This window comes from Chiroxiphia lanceolata, chromosome 5 (genome assembly GCF_009829145.1).
Source record: "Chiroxiphia lanceolata isolate bChiLan1 chromosome 5, bChiLan1.pri, whole genome shotgun sequence".
NCBI classification, from domain to species: domain Eukaryota; kingdom Metazoa; phylum Chordata; class Aves; order Passeriformes; family Pipridae; genus Chiroxiphia; species Chiroxiphia lanceolata.
In genome coordinates, this window is record NC_045641.1 from 66,444,208 (window position 1) to 66,467,591 (window position 23,384).

Consider the following 23,384-nt stretch of genomic DNA (forward strand, 5'->3'; position numbering starts at 1 on the left):
AAAGTAGTAGATGCTAATTGCATTCAGTGTGGGCAGGAGAAATGTAAAATTATTGCAAGTAGTAAGGCAGAAATAAACTAAGTTACAAAATTTTAATTTTGCTTTAATATACTGTTAACTTTTCAGTCCCCTATCAAACGAACCTATTTTTTTATTTAGGCACTCATTTTCATGAATGATAATCGTGGTCTAAAACAGTTGTCTGCTGGCAAGCTAGAACCAAACTCTTTTTGTGTTTCACCGTGTTCAGACCATTTTTGGTGTCAGTAAAGCTGATGACAGAAGTCCAGAGCCAACAGCCTTAACCTTTAGAAACCTACACGAGACTAATACCAAGAAATTCTACAGGATGATTTTGAAAGTCAAGCCATTCAACTAAAATTCAATAATTTGAATTCAGGTAGAATTCAAACCTGTCATGAAGCCCCCAGTCTTAAAAACAATTGACAACTCTATAAACATGCAAAATTATCCTGGAGTTAGAAACTTTTGAAGACCAAATCTGTTTCTCCAAAACCACTCATTAATGCAAAATTATGAGGAACAAATTATACCACACTGTTGCCCTAACACTGCAGTTTTTATTTTTCTGGGAAGTCTACCCACTTTGCTTCCCTTTTACAAGAATCTTGGAAGAAAGGTAAGTAAAACCCGCACATTTTATAGGTAATTGAATTAAGAAAAGCTATTCATGTGAAAGTATAGGATAATCTGACATATTTTATATTACGTCTCTGAGAGACAGTAGGACTCCAACAGCATAATTTGAAGCACATGAAAGTCATTATTTGGAGTAAGCTTTATGTGAATTTAAATAGTGGTAATTTCAAGTAACACAGCCTATATGGGACAGAGTGATATACAGTAAAAAAGGCACTAGATGAAACTCAAGAACATGGGATATTTTTCCAATTCTAGAACATACTGGACAATTTTACATGTCTCTGGTTAGGTTTCATCTACAGAAAAGATATAATCTAATGACTAGGCTAAAATCTGAGCGTGAATGTATGTCATCATAATAATATGTCCTCATTTAAGAAAAAAAGTCATTTTGCCATCCTCTACTTCCTCTCCCATCTCATCCCTGCCCTGGTTTATGCATTAATTTAGACCTAGAAAAATGTTTCATAATCTTGCAGTTAATTTGCAATGAGTCAGTCAGGCATCCTTCACCTTTAATGCAAATTACCAGTGTATGCGATGAATGAATTTTTTATTGCTGGCTGTTTACGCTGCATTCAGTTCAAAATATTGAGAAACTATAAATTAGGTCCCATGGAAGTCATGGGATTGTTTAGGAAAACATGGTTATAATGTAATAAAAAAAGGTTATTTGGCTTTTGCTTTTTCAGCTGTTACTGAGTCACTTATTTGAGATCACTTACTTTCACGATCTGGACAAGAGATAAGGTTTTCAATGAGTTCATCAAATCCTTAAATTCATCAGTGTCATATTTGGAAGGAGTTGAACCCTGTGGTAAGGATGAAAGGGGAGAGTGTGACATAGCAGCTGTGCTATTGGGTAGCTGTGAGAATTGAAAAGGTGGTTCCCGAAACAAAATTTCTCCAGGAAACACCAGTTATGATTTTAAGAGGGAAGGCACTGGAAGAGCCAAATAAAGCTGGTGGTAGAGTCTCTTTATACCTCTGTAAAACATGTTAGAGCAGTAAGGGTTTATATGGAACTAAAAGACCACTTTGATCTCCCTGTAGTGATGGTGTTGACAACAGAAGTGAACAGCTGCAGAGAGTCTATCTGTCATGATTTTAGATGCTGAGCTTTAAGAATACACAAGAGTAGAAAAAATTGAGATGAAGATAAATGCACTTATTTCCTCATGGTTATTCCATTTCACTGTCATTAGAAGGGGAATTCTCAGGCACAAACAGCACAAACAGCACTATATTCAGAAAAAGTTATTCTACAGGCACCAGTTTTTCAAGGCTGTCCATTGCTAAGCAGGGAAGACTTGAATTCTTTTTTTTGCCCATTCCTTTCATTTACTGCATTGATATTAAACCATTGAACACTTCTTCTGAGGCTGTGATCAACTCCAAGCTCATATCTTGGGCTGTTGACAACTGTAATAGTAGGAGTATGGATCTCAGAAAAAGCTGCAGTAAATTGAAGCTAAGGAATTTTGGCAGCTTGAAGTCTTGTGTCCTTTGTAAGTGAAATGTTTTTTTTGATGCCTGTTTGTATAAAAATCAAAGGCAAGGCTTCTGTTTGACACTGATCTACAAATAGGGATATATTTTGTCCATTTGATGAGAAATTTGAGAAGTGAATACTTGGTTTGAGTGACACCAAATATATAAAGGAACTTGACAAAATAAAATTTGACAGCATTCCAAACTCCCTAGATCATTAGTCAGTTTTGAACATCTTACCTTTCCCTTCTAGGGGCTGGTTTCAGGAATCTATCTTGTAGGGGGGGGAAACTCCATAAAAATGAAGGGAAATCACAAAATTAGGCAGGCATCAGAGAACCTTGTCTATTAGATATTTTTTCTTTCATAAAAATATTAAAAAAACCAAAACAAAACAATACATGTTGATTTTGGGGAGAGAACAAGAAGCCAAGAATAGAGAAAACCATCTAAGCTTTAATGAGAGGTGGACAAAATGCATAAAATTTTTCATATTATGGTGGTCTGCTTTCATCATGAAAAGACTTCAAGTCTCTTCTGTATGGTTAAGGCACATAGGTGTTAAAATATAGAAAGGTGAAATGGTCAAGAGGCGAACAGGAAGAATAAATACACAGGTAAAGGACAAAGTGCTGCTGTCCACGTCTAGAATAGACTGAAGTATAGTTTGATTTGAGTTTATATCTGTTACTAAGCACAGAAAATTTTGTAAATGCATAATTAGCATGTCCATTTGACAGCCTACATGATCTGCCAGTACATCTGAGGAAAAAGATCAAAGCAAAGAATTCACAGACTTGTGCATGCAACTGTGAAGTTATTGTATGACGTTTTTCAGTCTAACTACAAATTCTACTTGTATGTAAAAATGTCGTTTACATTTTTACAGAAGTTCTTCTAAATTAACTTTCATTATTTATTAATTTAATCTGATGATGTCTTATAATTAGAACTGCTTAGAGATTTACTACAGTATGGCACTTCCCTATAATTAGAACTGTATTGTTCATGATTGTAGAAGTTTTTAATATACTCACTCACACCCCTGGTTGCTTGAGGAATGAAAAGAGTGAAAAGAGATAAAGACACTGAAAATATGATCACATGTAAATACACATAACCAGAATTTTTCCCCCCTAAAATCTGAAAGGAATGACAAGTTCCAGTTGAGAGAAAGAAGAGAGAAGGGATAAGGGCAGAGGAATAACAGAAAAGGATAATGATCTCCAAATTGAGAAATGGCATCTGAACTTAGGTAATGTGTTAAGTTCCATGTAAACAAACATATGGACAAATGCATTTTCATGCATAAATGTTTGCATTTGTGTTCTGCACTATGTTACTCTTTGTTTGCTGGCTTCTTACTCATCAAAAAGCCTCTGTCTCATTAAAAAATGATAACTAATAAGCACAACAACTTCTTTACCTGCAAATATTAATCTCTATCTTCAACCACTCTTCCTTTTTTTTTAATAACTCTTGGTCATATCTCATTTTCAAAGGATAATCATACTGCTGCTTTTCCTTTCACTTAGGATTTGAACACAAAATTTCACAAGTTTCTATTGGCATGTTTTTGTCTGTTACAATAGGTATTAAAAACATGTTACTTTAAAATTCTAATATGGAAAATAAGGCAATTATGTTTATTGCTATCAAGGAGTTTTCCCATAGTTATCACAAGCTGTAAATCATTAATACATGTTGACTGGATTAGGTACAAAGATGGTCAGATTGTAAGCTCTGCAAAACAAGCTGTGCATCAGAACATCACGGTGTGGTTATGAACACTGTGACTTTGCACCCCTAAGAGGTAATAATGGTTACAAATGTAGGCCAAGAATAGTTTATTTTAAGTGATTTAGATGGCAAAAAGCTATTCTGACATGGAAAGAAAGAGTAGTAAAGTGAATGGTAGCTCAGAACTCGTTAAATTATACATACAGGTTCCTTGGAGGACTGGTTATATAGCTGTGCATTTCAATACAGGAATAATGACAAATGATCATTGCATACCATAACAATCATTGCTTTTTATTCATAGTAGTATGAATTACCTCCATTTTATTTTGGAACAACAAAGCTGGTCACTGACTTTCCCCAACAGCTCCTTCAGCCAGAGAGTGTCAGATGACTTCCTTGACTTTTAAAAGGAAGAGAAATCACGGAGTAAAGGCATTGTCAAACTATAGCTTAACTTGATTCCCTTTATTTCATATCTGACATAATGCATTGTGCATCTGAGTATTTAATGAGCCCAGCTAAGACAAAAGAAAGATGTTCTGCTCTCACTGACCTCCCTGGCTATGGTAGATCCCTGAGGTGCAAGGCAGGGGGGCAGGGAGAGCAACTGAAGTTTATCAAGAAAGCAAACATGCTGGAATGGCAAAGCAGCAAAACCTCTCTAACCTCTCCCTTTCCAGATGGAGCATTGTTAATATTCTGGATTTGTGGCACTGCGTTATTTTGAAACAAATAAAACCGAGTAATAAAAAACGAAGCTCATTTACCATATGGCTGTTTATTTCTCTGTCCTACAGCTCAGAGATAAGTAATGTATGGTTTCTCAATATGGCACATCCACACACTCTCCCCAGGTGCATACAATATAGCACACCTAGATTAACACAAGCCAAACTCCTTTTGATTGCATTGAACATGTGGCATCGTGGCTTAAGAGATTTTCTCCTTCAGTTGAAGTATAAGACACATTTGACAGCCAGGAGAGGAAAAAAATGCATTTAGGACTGAAAGGAAGAGTAAAGGGAGAAGGCGCAGGTGGATGGGAAGGCACAAAAGAAAACACACGTGGTTGGTTGTTCAACATTTTCTATGTGAAATTAGTGCTCAGGAATGATAGGATTCTGACAACCCAAACAAAGATTTGTCTAAAGGGATAGTGAAACATGATCAGCAGCATCCCTGGCTCATCATCATCATCAGGAGATTTGAGTGGATGCAAATTTCTGGTACCCAGAAGAGCAGAGAATGACCAGAGAATGGTAAGACTTCCATGACACCTTGGACACTTACAGCTGTATTCAGGAAGGGGCTGTTGCCTGTGTCACAGGTATTTCATGGCATTTGACAGTAGAATATAAATAGCATAAAGAAATATAAATATAAAATATATAAAAAAAATCTAGGTAATGTTAAATCAATCTCCAGAGCTTTCCTATTTAGCATGGAGCAGCCACAGTGTGTTGGCCTTCCTGTCCTCTTCTGACTTATCTCAGCAGGTGTACCATGAACATTTTTAAAAAATAAAAATTAAAGATACTTGCTAAAGATCTTAATATCATGAGTTACTCAATCTTTCTAAATTTGTTAAAGCAATCCTACCAAAGAAATGCCAGTCCTGACACAGTTGCCAACAGTTCACAAGTTTGGAGCATCTGGGTCTATGTGTACATTGTAGGAGAGCATAGGTGTGAGTTCTTGTACACTCTCACACAAGGATAAAAACAGGGTTGAGGATGCCAGAATGACAGGATTTGTTGTTTTTTCCTTGCAATAGGGCAGTTCAAGTCTGTGACAGGTAACTTGGAGCAGCTACTCAACTCCTTTTATTTTCTTTAGTCCTGACGTGAGATTTTCTGTCCTATTTCTAGGACATGGCTGAATTTTGGAGTAGGAACACTACACCACTGCATGTGGGCACAGAATCACATTGGGGAATAGTCCCACTTCAGTCTCATAGCTCAGTGATCTAAAATTGTGGCAACAGTGAGTTGATGGCTGAGACTTACCTTGTGCTGACCATAAAACGCTCATGCAAAAAAAAAAAAAATGTACTGAGGAGTTGATTCCCAAAGCAATTATTCCCACACTTTTTCAGGACTGTTCATTTAGCACAGTCATTTAAGAAAATCCATGACTACATATCATTTAAATGACTTTGCAACCAATGAAATCCCAACCAAAGGCCTATAGTAAGGAAATAAGGATATGGTGCCCACAGAAAATCAAAACTATCTACTTTTTTTTTTAATTGAGATGAGACCTTTTTTTTTTTTTTAAATGAGATTGAGAACCTCAGAGATCCTGCAGGTTTTGCTGTGAAGAAATATCTGAGTAGGCATCAAAACTAACTTGAGAGGCAAAAGCATTGTAGATCATCCATTTAAATTCTGAATAAACAGAAAAAACACATCTCCTGGTATCTCCCTAGCTATTCTGGTGATAGGAATCTTGGTGCAAAGCACTTAAACACACACTTAATTGTAAACCCAGCAGTAATCCTGATTGAATCAAGTCATCTACCTTTGTGCTTAAAGTAAAGCATGTGCTTAAGTACCTTTTTGTATAGGGACCTTAATTACATTATGTGTGTGAGAGAATGTGATAATTTTAGTTGGCTTTCCCAAGAGAGCCTTTAGTTAATAAAATAACTAGGTTTAATACTCCACAGAGTCGTATGGGAACAGAACTGTGCTCCTCCTCCTGTAGCCCAGCACAGGGTAGACTGTAATTTAATTGTTGGAAGCACAGAAAGTGCTGAAATGCTGTATGTCTTAATATTGTACTGCAAGAGCGTGTTTGTTTCTATTATGGAATACCTTGGGAAAACCACTGTGCAATACTACCACTAGTTATTCATAATAGCTTTTGAATTTACTGATGTTCAGTACCAGACTTAAGCTGTTTTACTGGATCAGGTAAAGCAGAAAAAGGTTCAATTAACAGGAATTTTTTAGAAGAGAAAAAATGAACATAAAACCAAAAATAAAACTTATCTTTCCCATCAGAATCACCTGCTGCAGTGAGGAAAATTCAGCATAATAATGAGTAGACTAAAATAAAAGTAGGGCAGATCTGTTTGCAAGTAATTTCTTCAAAACCCCTTAATATAACTAATCTATGTTATCCATTTCTGTTTGCAAGTCAGTGTGTAAACTCAGCCTGTGAAAGGCATGGCTGTGAGAGACAGTGGTGAGGAGAGGAAGAACTGGTAAACTCGTTGTAAATCATCAGACATCATTTTCCCCCTCGGCAAAATTGTCCAGGTATCGAGGTGTCCATTTCAACCTTCAATCCTCCACAACTTGCCATCAAAATGTTTCCTACAGAATCAACTGCTCCCAAAGGTGATTTTAATACTTCAAAGTAGTAGTTTTGGCTGGGCAACTGCAGGCAGGTGGAACCCAAGAACCAGGTTTCTACCTGAACCTTAACACTGCAAAATTTACAGTGACAGCCACGGAGTCTGGTGGAGATTTTTCCAATTTGGTGGGTCTGTTTCAAGTGGTTGTATGTGTATAACATGAGTCTTTGTATAACACAGAGCTTCTTAAAAGTAATTTCCCATAATTGTTACTGACAGTATGCCACAGACCTCAGAAGGTGCAAACTCCAGTGTTTTGAAATAACTGAAACAAAGCTGATTCATATCAGGTGAGCACCTGACCTTCATTTTTCTTTGCTGTATTTGTTTGCACCAGCAAGGTTGATTTTGCCTAAATGGCAAAAGGCAACAATTCCTACTACTTGATTTATACATACTCTGTTTTTATGCCATAGACAGGTTTCATGCTATATTAGTGTGACAGCATCACAGTGTGCTTTTGCTTAAAAAATAATCCTCAGCTGGAAAAAATAAAAAAGAACCAAAATATTTTGAATTACCATTAGAAAGATACTAAAATAAAAATGAAATGAAAACAAATAATTTAGCAGGCAACATTATAACTTTTTTACAGATTTTTTTTTTTAGATGGAAAAATTATCTTTTATCTCGAGGTAGAGAATGAAATTTTAGCATGCTGTTGTAATTTAGGATATGTTGCAATCTAGTAGTAAATTTTAAAAAGTTAAAGATTAAAAAAATTATCCATTAGAAGTGTTAACTATAATAGTGGCTTCTGAGAATTTTCTACTCAGTTCTCTATGGGTTTGATAGGTAAAAGGGATTTGTTCAGCTAACTACTACCTCACACACCCACCTGGAGCAGTTTAGCTCCTTGTGCTCAAAAATTAGATGCCACTTTTTGGCCATCAACCTGCCTGTAGTTCTACAGGGGCAGAAATTCCACACATTTCCTGTTGCAGTGATTCTTTTGCACCAGTTCATTCTTCTCAGTGAAGGTGGAATGAATTAACAGCAGTGACATATTTGCATGGGTTTCTACAGAAAACCTGGTGACTGTGGGCCCCCACAGGTGTTCAGTGTAAATGAAGGTCTGGGCTGCAGTCCCTTCCCGGACTGCAGACCAACAGAGAAATTACTATTTTAATAGCTACATGTTCAGAAGTGTCCTCCCAAAAACGTGGGCAAACAAAGCTGACTGTTTCTCCAGCATGGTGTTAATAGTTGTGCAGGTGTACAAGCCCTCACATGCGATTTTAAGGGAGAGGTTTGATAAAATGAGCCTTGGTGTTAGTCAGGAAATTGCAGTTAAAAAAGTGATTTTCAATAATGTTACTATTTACAGGCTTAACCTTGCTTCCATCTGAGTCAGCAACAGACATCCAATGATTTCAATACTGGAGGCTAAAGCACTCAATACCTTTCAAACTATAAGGTCAGAACACAAATTCTTGATGTATAGACCCCCAGCTGGCAAGGGAAAGAGGAGAAAAAATGAAGGTCTACAACGTATATGTTCAGAAGTTTGAGACCTAAGTTCATCAGCTCAGTTTTCTATCTAAATATGTATAAATTTCAAAGTAATAAAGGAACTAAATTGGCAAAATGCACATATATTAACTCAGATTAAGTTCAGATACATGTAACAGCCAGCACCCAACTTCAATCAGTTGAGTAGTTAAAGTATCTGAATGGCTTAAATTTAGTCATATGCTTAAATCTAATCCAGGCTGTAAAACTTTAGAAAAGTTTTACATTTAACATTCATCTAAATACTGATTTAGGCTCCAGGATTTAAACTTGCAGAATAATTTTAATTTAGAAAGGACTGATGTAAGAAGGGGGATAAAATTATTTCCTTCTTCTGAGAGGAGATTGAAAATCATAGACAGAAGGAGATTCTGATATTCCATGTAACATCCCCCACCATCCTCCCCCTTCTACTTTCACTGTACATAGAAGTTCACTCACTGCCACTCATTTCACAGGAATCAACTAATTTGAAAACTGTTTTTACGTCTCTCCTCAGTTTTCTGATCTTCAGACAAAACAAGCCCAGACCTCTCAAATTTTGCTTGTAAGACATTTTTGTATCGGTCTTTGATCATCTTTGTCACTTTCCTGTGGACTGCCTCTGCTTTCTTCACATCTCTCTTTAAATGTAGTAACTCGAACAGGAGTTCAGAGTTGAGGGCTTTACCAGAAGATTGAGAAGACTACTTGCCGTGATTTAATGTGACACTTCTTTTTACATGTGCTAGTACTAGTGGTAAAAATTATTGGTTTATGTACAGATTATTTTCCCTTACAACCTCAAAATAATTTCAGGCAAATCTCCTGTGTAGGTGGCCCTCCCTTGCCTTATATTTGTGCAGAAGTCATGAGTTCGGTCACAAAGATAAAAATAAGCATAGGACCTTGGCCTGGGCCTTGTTAAACCATCTCTTGTTTATCCACACTAAGATTCTAATTTACTAAGACTGTTTTGAATTCTAATCCTGTCCTCCAGGGTGCTTGAGACTATAATCCACAAAAATTGTTATGCATGCTCAATTCCACCCTTCATTGGTAAAAATGAGGAATAATACAAAACTCAGGACAGGTCAAAGTACGACTCCTCCTTTTCTGCATTGCTCCAGTTTAACAGAAACCCATTTAGAATTGTTCTTTTTTAAAATTCAGTTTTCTAACTCGATGTGCTTACAATACTTACCCATTCTGCATTTTCTTGGTTTATTTATGGTAACATCTTTCAAATCATGTCGGAATCAGATGGTGACTCACAACTACTTCATTCCATGAATCCTGTTACTCTGGCATTGAAGGAAAGGTGATTGCTTTGACAGCTCAGTCTGATGTATCTGTCAGTTGTTACTTATCACTTTTAAATCCTTTGCTTACAGGTAGGTTGAGTATTGCTCCTTATCTATTTGGCCTAGAATTTCTTTATCTGCAATTCTCCGCTCTTTAAAAATCAGATACTACATTTGCCCATTTCCTGTATTCTAGGGTTCCAATCATTCTCTCATTTTCCTATCCACCTGTTCTAGATTATTTCAGCACACCCAGAAATAATAGGAAAAGTTCATATTTTTCAAAGTAATCTCTAATTTATTCTTTGCTTATATAAATCTCTGATTTCTTTATGCTGGACATCTGATTTTTTTTTTATTCTTTTTTTTTTCTTATTCTTTTTTTTCTTTTCTTTTTTTCCTTTTTGTGAAGAATAGAGAATTGGGAATTTCAACATCATCTTTTAGCCAGTCCAGTAGCTAGTATGGATACTAATGGGTGATTCTACTAGGCAGAATCAAAATTAGCAGAATCTACCCAAGGTGCATCCCAACAACTTATCTGAAGACATGAGGTTTACTGTATTTTTTTTCCTATCAATATCGATTCTATCCTTCAAACCATCCTGTCAGCTGATTAAAAACAGATTTGTGTATTTGATCTTCCTGTTTTGTTGATGTACAAGGCAAAAAAGATACTTTGCATTTCAAAGAAGACAGCTTATTGCTGAAGCCTGGTACTGGGGCACAGCAACGGAACACCAGTTCAACATGTTCACAGAACACCAGTTTGCAAATGCATTACAAATGTGAGCACTTACTCAGGTGAGCCCATTTGCTCCCCTAACTGAGATCACGTGATTACAGTATGGGCACACATGTGTGTGCATATATATATATATATATATACATAAAATTGCATACTGAGCACTTAAAATATCAAATTAGCAAGAAGATGAAACAGCTTGAAAGCTGTTTCAAAACACCTTTCAACATTTGTAAAATTATTAAAATCTTGGGGAAAAAATACCTTATAATTTTTCTTAGAATTACAAATACAGTAATTACAGTTCTGCACCATGTTGTTCCCAACCTATTATAATAACTATTTTACATGAGTTTCTTTTTTCACCTTCTCATTAATTGAGCCATATGCAAAAGTGAATTTAACATGAATGCAGAAGCATCAGATAGGCAAGGTTCTCCTGTCTATTTGGTGGGAGCAATTTATGCACACTTCATTGATGGTTTCTGCACATTCACTTGTATATTGTAATTTTTTAGTATATTTTATGAACAAAGGAAGAATGTATGTAAAAGTGTTGGTATAAACTTGTTGACGTGATAGGGCTTCTACTTTTTCAGCCTGATGAACAGAGGAGAAGAGAGGTTACGCAGTTGCAGGGAAGGGATCAGTAATAGACATCTAACACCTGGGCACAAATGGAAAGTTTTAAAATTGCCAAAAGTAAAAACCAAATAAAAAAACATGACTGCAACTCTGCACTATCACCCTAAGTTTCCTAGCCCACTTAAGACTGCACCCTGGAAACGAGGAGTTCATAAATGTTAAATTAGACAGACTTTGCTCTGTGATGCAAACCATGACTGTGACCTAAAGCAAGAATATAGAATGCCTTTCAGTTAGAGAGTCTGTCACTCTCATTCCCTTTGATGCACTTCCTTCCCTTTCAGGAAGAGAGCACAGGGAGTTAAGGTTTGTGGCCTTCTCCCCTGTTGTCCCTCATTTTACAGGCACTGAAATCCAGATGAAAACTCAAGCCGCACAAGAAACACGCACATGAAATCCCCTTCGCTTTCATCGGCAACTTTTTCCTCTATGAAAGTTTCTGTCAGAGAGCTGGAGAGCCTTATTATACAGTCATCCAGCTCTAGTTACCACACAGTCATTCAAAATGAAGCATTATAGAGACCCCCATAAAAGGTTTCCTTGTCTGAACGAACACTCGCCAAGGTCCTTTCTTCCTCCCACTTTGAGATGCAGTAGAAGTGAACGAGTCTCTGTGGGCGCTCTGGCTCCTGCAGATCACAGGGGCCTCTGTGGCCCCTTGTAACCTTCTCAGTTATCTTTACTCTAGTGACAGCATCCCTACCCAGATAGAGAAGGCTGAGTCAGCAGCCTAGACCTATCATCCTTTTGTTAGAAACTTGTCCATGAACATTAGCTGTAGGCCTCTGTTGTAGCAAACTTCTCTCTGTGTTTATCACATGCCTGGAGTTTCTGGTTAAATGTGGCACAAAGCTTGCAGTCTCTCCTCTGACTAAAAATGGTTAAAATCAAAACAGGAATCTGGATTTGGATCTGATTGGAGCTGCCTCAAATATGTGCTATGGGGAATTCACCCAAGGAAAGAGAGAGAGAGAGAAAGAAAGAGAGAGAGAGGGAGAAAGAGAGAGAGAGAAAGAAAGAGAGAGAGAAAGAGAAAGAGAAAAAGAGAGAGAGAAAGAGAGAGAAAGAGAGAGAGAGAGAGAGAAGAGAAAGAGAGAGAGAGAAAGAGAAGAGAGAGAGAGAAAGAGAGAGAGAGAGAAAGAGAAAGAGAGAGAGAAAGAGAGAGAGAGAGAGAGAGAGAAAGAAAGAGAAAGAGAGAAAGAGAGAGAGAGAAAGAGCGGCAGCTGGACCACATTTAACATATCAAGGGCATGTAGCACCTTCAGAAATCAGCATAAGGTTGTAGACTTCTTGTATCTGTGTTTTCTGTTCTAGGAAAAGATGCCAAGAGCCATAGCTTTTTTTTTGGACTGATGTGAACCTACTGAGCAGGGTTAGAGGACATGGTAAAGTGTCTGGAGCTCAGTCTATGCTAATGTCCCTACTGCTGCTGTTGTTTGGAGGAAACAACTGGAGACGAATTACTGGTCTTAACTTCCTAATTAAGGAAGAGCTGCAGGGAATACATCATGGGCAGTAGGAAAAAGACTGAAGAAAAAGAATTTTTTTCTGGTTTATGCTTCAAATGATTCATGACTTGCAATACATCATATGCAGTCCTGGTTCAATAAGATTCTTAGGCAAGTGTATTACTTTAACTTGTAACCTTCTCTGAAAACTATGGGAAAAATGAGTAGTGTTTCATCTCAAAAATGAAAGACTAAGTGAGGACAGAAGTTAGACTCAAGAGGAATTAGGTCTGTTATACTGTTTTCACCCCTTTTTAAAGATACTTTTTTCACATTAGTCATTTGTAGCTGATCCCCTTTAGTGAAAGTAAATACTAATGTGTCTCTCAGTTCCTAAACATCTCTTGTTTCACTATGACTTTAACAAGTCTTCAAAATGTAAAAAAGTTTTTAGGGATGCAGAACTTGCAAGCAAAACCGAAGCAATCTACTCTTAGCTGTGATTGACTCCATGTCACCTGAATAAATGACATGATCTAAGGGTCACACATGTATAAGTAAGATCTATATGACGTTATTTATAGAACAACAAACCTAGAACAGAATTAGATTAATGTTTTCCTTCTTTTTTTTGTCATAATTTCTGCAAAACTGATACCTTCCTGGAGAAGGCTTCAGTTCAGAAACCTTAGAGGGAAAAGCACCTGCCCCTGTGACATGAACCACTCAAATGCAGATCTCTCTGGGGACAGTATGGTGTGTACTAAAAGATTCAGGGTACTGCACTACAGTTTATGATGAGAAAACAAGGTCTTGTTGGAAATGGAGGAAGAATGGAATGGAGGCAAAATTCAGGAAGATTGTAGAGCATAATTCCTTGTATTTAATAAAATTGTTACTGTGACACTAGGCTTGCAATTCATCTTGGAAACAATATATGAGAAGTGGCCAGGAATCATAAAGCCTAGTACTGGGTGTGGAAATGGACAGTGCTCTATCTCCTTATGAGGATAAAGGTCCGATATTAATTTGTACTTCTGTTCCCATACTCACAGCAAATCCTATTGGAGTAGTAGAGCATTTCTAGGGTTGGTGTCTTGTTTAAATTGATAATACAACTTTTTTTTTACCTTTTTTTTTTTTTTTCTGGATATCAGCTAAATTTCCTTGCCTAGGTAAGCATGTGAAGGGTTTTTGACCAAACAATATTGTTGTTGGGTGACCTGGGGATTTTTGTTCCTTTAATAGACTCCAGAAGTTCTAAGAAGCATTGAAGTATCCTAAACATCATCCTATTTCCCTTCCAAAAAAGTCTCAAAGAGTATCTATGACATGAAAAAGTCTTCCATTTCTACAGATATGAAATACATTCAAGTTCTTGTAAAAAATAGAGCATTACACTTGGGTTTTCATTTAAATATGATTTCTGAAAACTAATAAAAAAATTAGAAATGTTGATGCACAGAAAAATGAAAAGTGAGAAAAAAATTTATATAAAAATATCCAAAGGATAGCACAGGGAACTAAATGGGGGAAAACTACTTTCGCTTTGGAGAGAGCATTATGTAGGCAAGGCAATTTTATTAACACGGTTGGATAAAATATAAAGGGTTTTCCTAATCTCAGAGACTTCAAAAGAGACTTTTTTTTGAGACAATATTAATATCAAAGCCAGTTGTCACTATTATTAAAATGTTCTTTGCTCTTCATTAGTCACAAATGATCCCCTCGACTCACAAAAAGGTACTCGGTAAATTAAAAGCTTTTATGTAACACTCCAACAAAAGTTGAATGACTCCAGAGTTAAAAGGCAACTCTTGTGTCTGCCAATATTCAAAGTGGTACCCAATTTCTTCCTTTTTTAAAGTAGCAATTTCCTTAGGGTATTTATTCATTTATAGATCTATTAAGAGACTGATGAGGAATGGACGATTAATGAAATGCTTTGTCGTTCTGAGTTCTCACAAGCAACCATTAAAGGCCTGATTTTGCATTGTGGGCAGCCTGCTGGTGCCACGTGAAATCTCTCTGGAGGATAAACAGGTCTATCCATCTACAGGGCTGAGTGAAGCCCGGATTCATGTCTGTGAGTGCAGAACAGCCATTCCTCTCACTGGGTACTCTTTCTAACGTGGTCTGCCGAAGCTCTTCAAAAGGGTTTGTTTGCTGATCCCGTTAGCCAGAACACAGCTCATCCCTCCAGTGGGCTGCACTGTGTGACTCTGAATCACGGTTTAGTTGCAGCCTCACACTGCTGAACTTAATGGGAGCTCCTCACCCACTTGCATGGTGAAAGACTGGAGGATAGGATTATGAGATTTTCTTCATCTAGACTGAGAAATACCACACATGATGTGGAGAAGTCTCTGTAATTTGCCCACTGCTGGATGCATGCAGTTGCTTGCTTGAAATCATTGCCACGGTCCTTAGAGTTTTCTTTCCACTGAGCCTTATGTCTTTCTCAGCCTGAGATCTGGGAAGTGAGGATTCACTGTTGCTTTTGATTGTAGTCATGTGTAGTCACATATATTTCCATTTTCAGACAGTGCTGCTGGTGGTACCGTTTGTCTATTGTGATTTTGCTTTGTGGTAAGGTTGGTGCTGGAATGGTGAATGCAGCACTGAGAACAAGATTTCCAGGATTTTATGCCTGCCCTGGTACTGATTTGCCTTGTGACTTCAGTTGTATCACTTTTCTCCTTTGTGCCTCAATTTTTCTATTTATAAAATAGGAAAAGAAACAGTGGGGTAAGGCTGAATTAATACCTTTAGACTGCAATAGAAAGGTAATATAGTAGTACAAAGTATTAATTATTATATTATCTCTCTCTTTCTAATGGATTTATATTTAATTCAGTTACAGGGAGATGCTTTGTTCGCATAATAACATTTTCCACTGCCTTTGAGGCTCATAGGAGCAAGCTTGTGGGAAGGAAACTGCTAAGTGTTTGAATTTAGAAATGCTGCTAGTTTCAGTGTATTTAAAATGCTGTTGAAGTCAGGACGATTTAAATGTGTGAGATTTCAAAAGTCTCATTGACACACATCGCAAATTCGTTCATTGCCTGAGGGAGCTACAGCAAAAGGAAAAGTTGGAGTCTTTTAGTTTCACAGTTAAGGCAGCTTTTTTTAAAGTGAGTTAATGATGGAACGTTTGCCTGTGCAGTTGTAACAGAGCAATCTGTCACTGTGAGAAGGCTCCTGGGGTGACTACCAAGACATGTTAACTAGCAATGGTACCTCCATTTTACATGACCCGTTGCTCGCCCCGGTGTTGCAATATAGTCCAGCCAGAGTCCTGCATGAGTAATGTGAATGGATCTGTGTTTCGAACAGAGACATCAGCCAAACTCAGCTTGTGAAAATTAAGGGTAAGGGAACTCTGCTGAGGAAAGCAAGCTGAGGGTCTGTCCAGTGTTCTTTTTCTATTCTTGCCCTAAGCATTCAGATACCGTTGCTGGGAAGAAAGGTGCATCTGTTGTGTTTTGTCACAGAGTTGGCTCCCTCTCGCATTCCCTTTATTGCACATCCCACCGCGCGCTGCGCTCCGGACATACTGTAAGTACACACTCATTGATCTTTAGTCTGTATGATGACAGATACAAATCTGCTGCCACCGCATCTTATGCTAATGTTCAGATGAAAATGGATAGTATACATTGTGGCACACCAGGTTGCACTTTACCTTCTTGTGTTGCCATATGCATTTATTTGGGAATATAATGGTGAAACCAGCCTTCTGGGCCCATCTCCATATCTCAGCTCCAGAACAGCATGAGATTTTCGGGTATATGAGCTCCACTACGTTAGAACTTTTTCTTTTTTGGCAAAGGAACCAAGGTCTTTGGGCTGGAAAAAGCTACCAAGTGGTCTGACAAAATTCTTGCCCCGGGATAGGACAATCAGGACAATTACAGTCAACAACCAAATCCTCCATTTGATTCACTAAAGCCAGAATTTCAGCTGAAGTCTATGTACAAATAAAAAAGCCAAAATAAGAAATGAAACAAATGCAACATATATCATACACTCCTCCAGCTCCCAGAAGATAATACATCCTGTATATCTAATATTTTTTCTGCTTTCTGAACTGATACTCTGGAATTACAGCTGCTGATTGTAAGTGGTGTTTGAAATCAGGGACCGTAACCCATATCTGAGACAAAAAATATAGGTGATTGTCGGGGTTGACAGAGAACCTGTCAGCAGCCTGGCAATTAGTGATGAGGAATTTAAACAACTTTTAGGAAATATTTACTGTAATGGTGGACGGAACAAACATAATGCAGCCCAGACCAAAGGTCACCAATCAAAATGTGTATAGTGTCACCAATAGCATGTCACAGCATGCACAGTGTTTTCAGTGTCACCAATAAGAGTGTGTGCAGTGTCTTATGCTTGAGACTTTTGACCAATTGTGTTGTGACACGATAGTGTACAAAGAGTATAAGAGAAACACTTGAGAGTAATAAACAGCTTCCTGATCACCTTGCACCTGGACTATGTCTGACTCTGATATCTGCGTCGCATTGGCCGTTCCGACTTTATCAGCGACAGGTGATGGTTTGTGGCAGTGCCAAAATACACTGATGTGCAGCTCATTCTGTCTTAGGTGACTTGAAGCCAAGAATAAATACGCTGATAATCTATCAGGGTAACAAAGTCACTATGCTTATTAAATGCTTTCAGCTGGACCAGCATTTTTTCTATTGCAGGCTGTAACTGTGACTCAATATTGTGGATATCTTTCTTTGCCTCTGGTTCCAGGAGTGTGTGCCTTCAGGCACAGTCACTTCCAGTTTCTAGACCATAGAATGATAGAAACATTAAAGTCAGAAAAGACCTCAAGATCACAGAGTCTAATCTCTGACCAAACAACACCATGTCAACTAAACCACGGCATTAAGTGCAACTAAGTCGAGTTGCTTCTTGATCACTTAAAAGAATGGTGACTCCACCACTTTCCTGGGCAGCCCATTGCATTGCCTGACAACCATTTCAGTGAAGAAATTCTTTCTGATTCCAACCTGAACCTTCCCTGCTGCATCTTGAGGCCATTTCCTCTTGTCCTGTTGGAAATGTGATGGTGTACCCCTGTCCCTGCCAACTGAAACTCAGACTCAGGAAATTCACTTCTAATTCATTTCTGTCATGATCCTGTTCAAGGATTGGAAAGTGATTTTCTTTTCGCGTCACATGGCTCTGTGCCTAAAGAAATTATTTGTTCCATGTACAGCATCTAACAAAGTCTCATTTTGTCTGGAATTTTGTTCCACATCCTCTGCAAATACCAACCTCAACAAACTTTTTTTCTTTCCATCCCTCTCTAAAGAGTCTGTTCTAAACTTATTTGGCCACATCATCCACTTTCCCAATTCCTCCTCTTAAAATGATGATTTTTCCCCAACCTGCCCTCAGATATGCTCTTGTTCCATGTGGTCTATCACAGATTCTCCACTCATTCAGTGTCCCCTGTCTGAATTTTTTTGTGGTTCAGTAAGAGACAGCACGAGCCTTGGCTGATCTGGTACATTAGGCATGCTGACTGATTGATTTGCTAGCCAGCTGACACCAAACAGCTTTTCCCCGGTTTTCCCTCAAGGAAGTCATTAAACATGGTACTCTTCTACTAGCATTTGTGGAAAATACCAACTACCAGAAGACTTGAAGGAACTAAGGCCTCTATCCAATCTAAGATTTGACTGATTTTGACTCACAGGTGTGACTGGCAGGCAGATCAAGCCATTTTTATTTTTAGCTCATTTCCTAAGGAAAAAATATCAAGTTACAGGATGTTTTAGTCAAACGGACTCTGAAAAGGAGACCAAGGAGCTTTGTCCCTTTGCCTCAGTTTTTTACACCATCCTTAGTCTGACATATTTAATTATACTCTATATCTTCTGATACAGAGCTAATAGAGATATTTATTTTTGTAAGATTGAGTATTAATGGGCCCTGAGCACTTCTGGGACTTCCAGATGTCACTGCACTTAAACCAAGTAAAGGTAACCTTACAAAAGTTTCTCTGAACTGTAATGTATTCCCACATCTGAAGGGAATAAAGATACAAAAGTACATTGCAAAATTACCCAGAGTATAGAACCACAGAATCTCCTGAGTTGGAAGGGACCCACGAGGATCATCAAAGTCCGACTCCTGGCCCCAAGAATCACACCATGTACCTGAGACTGTTGTCCAAATGTCTCTTGAACTCTGTTGGGCTTGGGGTTGTGACCACTTCCCTGGGGAACCTGTTCCAGTGCTCAACCAACTTCTGAGTGAAAAGTCTTTTCCTATATCCAGTCTAAATCTCCCTTGATGCAGCCTCATGCCATTCCCTCGGATCCTGTCACCGGTCACCAGAGAGAAGAGATCAGTGCCTGCCCCTCTGCTTCCGCTCGAGAGGAAGCTGTGGACTGCTATGGGGTCTCCCCTCAGTCTCCTCTTGAAGGAAAGGAGAATGTTGGAAAGAAAAGCAACATTGCAGGGAAACCTGCACTGTCTTGATCTTTGGTTTTCCCAGTGCAAGATCTCCTGTCTCTCTGGGTCAGCACATTACCTGGGTGTTAGGCTCTCCTTAACTGGTGAAATCATCCCTGCTTTCACAAAAGCAGAGATCCTTAATGCCTATTCACAGACCACTTGGTTCAGGCTATCTTGTGTTCTAATGAACATATCACAGCAATAGCTCAGAGCTTCCCATATTTCCAAAAAGCATATGTTAAACAATGTAAGCGAAGAGAAACCGTAACAGGCTTCACTTGTCCTAACAGTCCATCTGTTTCCTGCTCCCCACTGAGCACATCTCTTTTCCTGGTTCCCTTTCAGGTGCACTCTTACCTTATGTAACGTGCTTTTTATTGGAGATTCATGCTGTGACCCTGTCAGAATTGCTACAGCAGGGGTGACCTCGGTAATGACTGTCCACAGCCTGCCAAGCTAAGTTGGTCAGTGTTAGCTGATTAAACTTTTAACAACATCCCCTGTGCGATAAAGGGCAAAATGACAACTTTGCCCATCGTCAAGGTGTCTGTATAATAAACTAATTAGTAAACCACACAGTCTGTGGAGCTTTTAATGAGTGCTATCGTCTGGCCTCTGTAATAAAAACCCAGTCTGCCCCCTTTTGGGATTCAATTAAGGCACAGACTGTCATATGCTTGGCCTGGCTGATCAATGAATCCATTCCGACCTTTGTCGGAGCTGTTTGCAAGGTCACTGGCAGTAGTGAGGGAAGCCAGCCTGGTGGTGGGGAGACATACCCAACAGCACCCGACAGGCACCAATATCAGCTGCTAATGTCCTCCTGGTCCTTTGACATCAGCAGAAGTTTCTGTCACACAAAGGTTAGCTGAAAGAGAATGTGGCAATATGCATATATATAAAATTTAAATAAATGGATATCAGTATGTCTGACCAGAAAGGTTACCCTGTTATTTAAAAATTTCATTAATTCTTTCATATCTGCATATAACTAGACACCTGTGGGTTTTTTTCATGCACCACAATGTGCTATCAAATGTTTGCTCTCTAAACTGTGTTTACTGCTATGATCCAGGTACACAAACAAAACAAACACAATAGAGTAGCTCTAGATTACACAAAACATCCCCCTTTTCAGGTCCTTGCATACAAATAATACTTATCCCTATACAATTCCAGAAGGGGTTTATAACTCTTGAAATAATTTTTGTGATGCCCAAGTGCAACAAGTAACAACATTTTAATTTTACAGACAGGAAAACTCTAAACAAAAAATTGTCAGTCAGGCAATGACCAAATCACATGCCCAGACACTACAGTGAAAGCATCTTTAAAAGTAAAGGCTTCAGTCCTTTCAATTCTGACTTCTGTCCTCAGGAGGATAAACTGGAATCGGGGGACTAGTAGAGTGAAGACAAGACCTTTAGTGTCATTATGTCATTTAGTCCTGACCAGTGACTAAATACCTGAGCTCCAGGGAAGCCTATCAATAGGCATTTAGTCTGTCCACACTGCCACCACGGTGGTGCAAGTGGCTTTTATGACTGCTATAGCAGCAGTGTGAAATCAGCCTTCCTTCTAGACCTCCCAAACACAGCTTCCTTCAACACTGCATTGCATTCTATGGCAGGGCCATTAGAGACTGTAGCCTGTTGTGAAGTGTGTGTGCAACCATAAGAGCAAAAACTGGATGGGGTTTATGTCTTCATTCTGCCTGGGTGAGAATCCTAACCTCTAAACAGTGTTTTTTCTCTTCTCTTATTTTTCGTTTGAATTAAATAGTCTTTTCTCTGCCATCTTATAGTATCTGCCATCTTATAACCTTGGGACTAAGGAGGTGTCTGAAAGGTGATTTTTAACTGCCACGATACAAAGAAAGGAAAACAAGAAGATCTAGTCTCAATTGTCCCCATGATTCACAAATTGAGCAATCTCTGTAGGTATAACCCACATGGATTTATAGCAAGAAACCAAGTTCTGTTGGTCTTACAATACCAAAAAACAGAAACACATGGTGATTACAGTGACACAACAGTGATGCCTACTATTTGCATTCCTCCTATTTGCATTCCTGCTATTTGCATTGCATTAGAGGTGGAAAACAAAGGAAATGCAGAACTGTACCTTTTCTAATTTAGGCAAAAATAGCACTTACCTGCTATCCTTTGACTATTCAGTCATAGCAGGCAGGAAGTTTACAGAGTTATCAAACAAAAGGCCTACTAAATATATATATTTTTTATTAATCTTCATTAACACTACTCCAGTGACTCCATCCTATGCCTCTCTGAGTCTCTTCCTACTTTTATCTGGCACTTCTGTGGGTAACCAATCCTGCACTTTAACATGATTCCTGCCTGTATCTCAGCTGCCACTAAGTTCCTCTCTTACCAGAGCTGTTACAAATCACAAAAACCTGATAGCATCTAAGACACAATTTTCAGTACACCAACACCTTTCAACAGCAATAAGCAGTCTACTGAGAATGTTTACTGTGTCCTACCCTAGTCCCAAATCATCTAATTCGAAGCTATGAGTTCTGATACAACTCAGATACCTCTATTCAGCCCTGTTTGTGACGAATAAATCACATTATGAATGTAGTTCTATCTAAAACCATACAGAAGACAGATGTATCCAGTCACAAAATTATTTCAGACCATGAATTACATATTTTTGTGAGCGCTTTGTGTCGCCAGCCAAGTCCCTAATCCCAGCTCTCTGGTGGGGCTGGATGCAGTACCATGCAATAGTCCTTCAGTTGTTGCCTCAAAACCACAAAGGAAAAGGTGCTCACAGCCCAGCTCGGATCATGAAACAGAGGACAGGTGAAGTACTAACTTAAGGAACATAATTTTGCATTTCTCAGGCAAGCTCACACAGTTGTTTTTGCCAGAGATATCCTTGCTCTTCTACACCAGCCTATCACCCACCAGCAGGGAACTTTTGTGTCTGGTAGATATCACTCTGCTTTCCTCCTTCCAAACGCAGCTGCAGCAACTAGTTTCAGAATTTAGCCTGTTAAGATGATTGAGAGGTAAGGAGTCACTTGAGGCGGAGATTTATAAATGAAAAGAAGAAAAAGCAAAGGTCAAGTTACTAAAAATAAATAAGAATATTCTTCTTTATTTTGGAATTCAAGTAGGAAAAAAAGAACACTTTTGTCTTCTGTGTTGTGATTTTTTAAAACAGGGATTTTATATTAAGATATTGTTTATTAAAACTAAGAGTCAAATCTGAATTTAGATTTCAATACCTCAGATATGAGACAGACCAAGCTGTGTATGTGTCTGTGAATTTTTCGCACAAGATGTGCACTTTGGTAATGTCTTCTGCTGTTTCTCAGCATGGCTATGGGGCACTGGAATATGTGTCTGTTGCATAAGTTTTTCAAGCAATGATATGTGACAGAAAGTAACATATCTTGATAGTTCTAATTATGTTGCTCTGTGCTGTTGAACTAACCCTCAGATCTATAAGACGGGTCATAAGTTGTGTCTATATAATCTTATCAACTTCAAGATTCTCTAGGCATATTTTTAGGTGTAGTAGTATGTTATACACTTATAAGTGAAGGGAATAAGGGAAAAACTTTGACAATTTTGCAAGGAAATAAACAGTCGAAAAGTTATGCATAAAATATATTAAAGATTAAGAAAGTTTTGTGTTTAATGCATAGCTTAAAACATTCTCGATGTTATTCTCCCTTTCATTCTGCCCCAAGAATTTGAAACTGTGCTTGAGGGAAAATAAACTACGAAATATAAAATAATTGTCTAGTGTTTCTTTGTATCATTTCTGAGTTTCTCAGCTCTCCCTTTACATAAGCTGCTCACTTACAGTCCTAAACTTAGATATAACAAATACATTTAGATGTTATCAATTTAATTCTTACCAAATGAACAAAGCTGTTTTGAAAATTTACTGGTTCAGACCCCAAATGTAACCTTATACTTTTATTAAGGAGGTGACTGGGTGAAATCTGATGTTAACTCTTTTCTATGTTGAAA

At 38.2% G+C, this 23,384-nt stretch overlaps 2 long non-coding RNA genes across 2 annotated transcripts; one reads left to right on the plus strand and one right to left on the minus strand.

The window, feature by feature from the left end:
- Positions 1-4,211: 4,211 nt before the first annotated feature.
- On the minus strand, positions 4,212-10,054 carry LOC116787740. Its single transcript, XR_004357428.1, has 3 exons — positions 9,954-10,054; positions 7,657-7,740; positions 4,212-4,297 (listed from the first exon to the last, which is right to left on the minus strand). It is a non-coding gene; the product is annotated as an uncharacterized LOC116787740 (long non-coding RNA).
- Positions 10,055-11,705: 1,651 nt separating this feature from the next.
- On the plus strand, positions 11,706-12,981 carry LOC116787531. Its single transcript, XR_004357321.1, has 2 exons — positions 11,706-11,749; positions 12,758-12,981. It is a non-coding gene; the product is annotated as an uncharacterized LOC116787531 (long non-coding RNA).
- Positions 12,982-23,384: the final 10,403 nt, after the last annotated feature.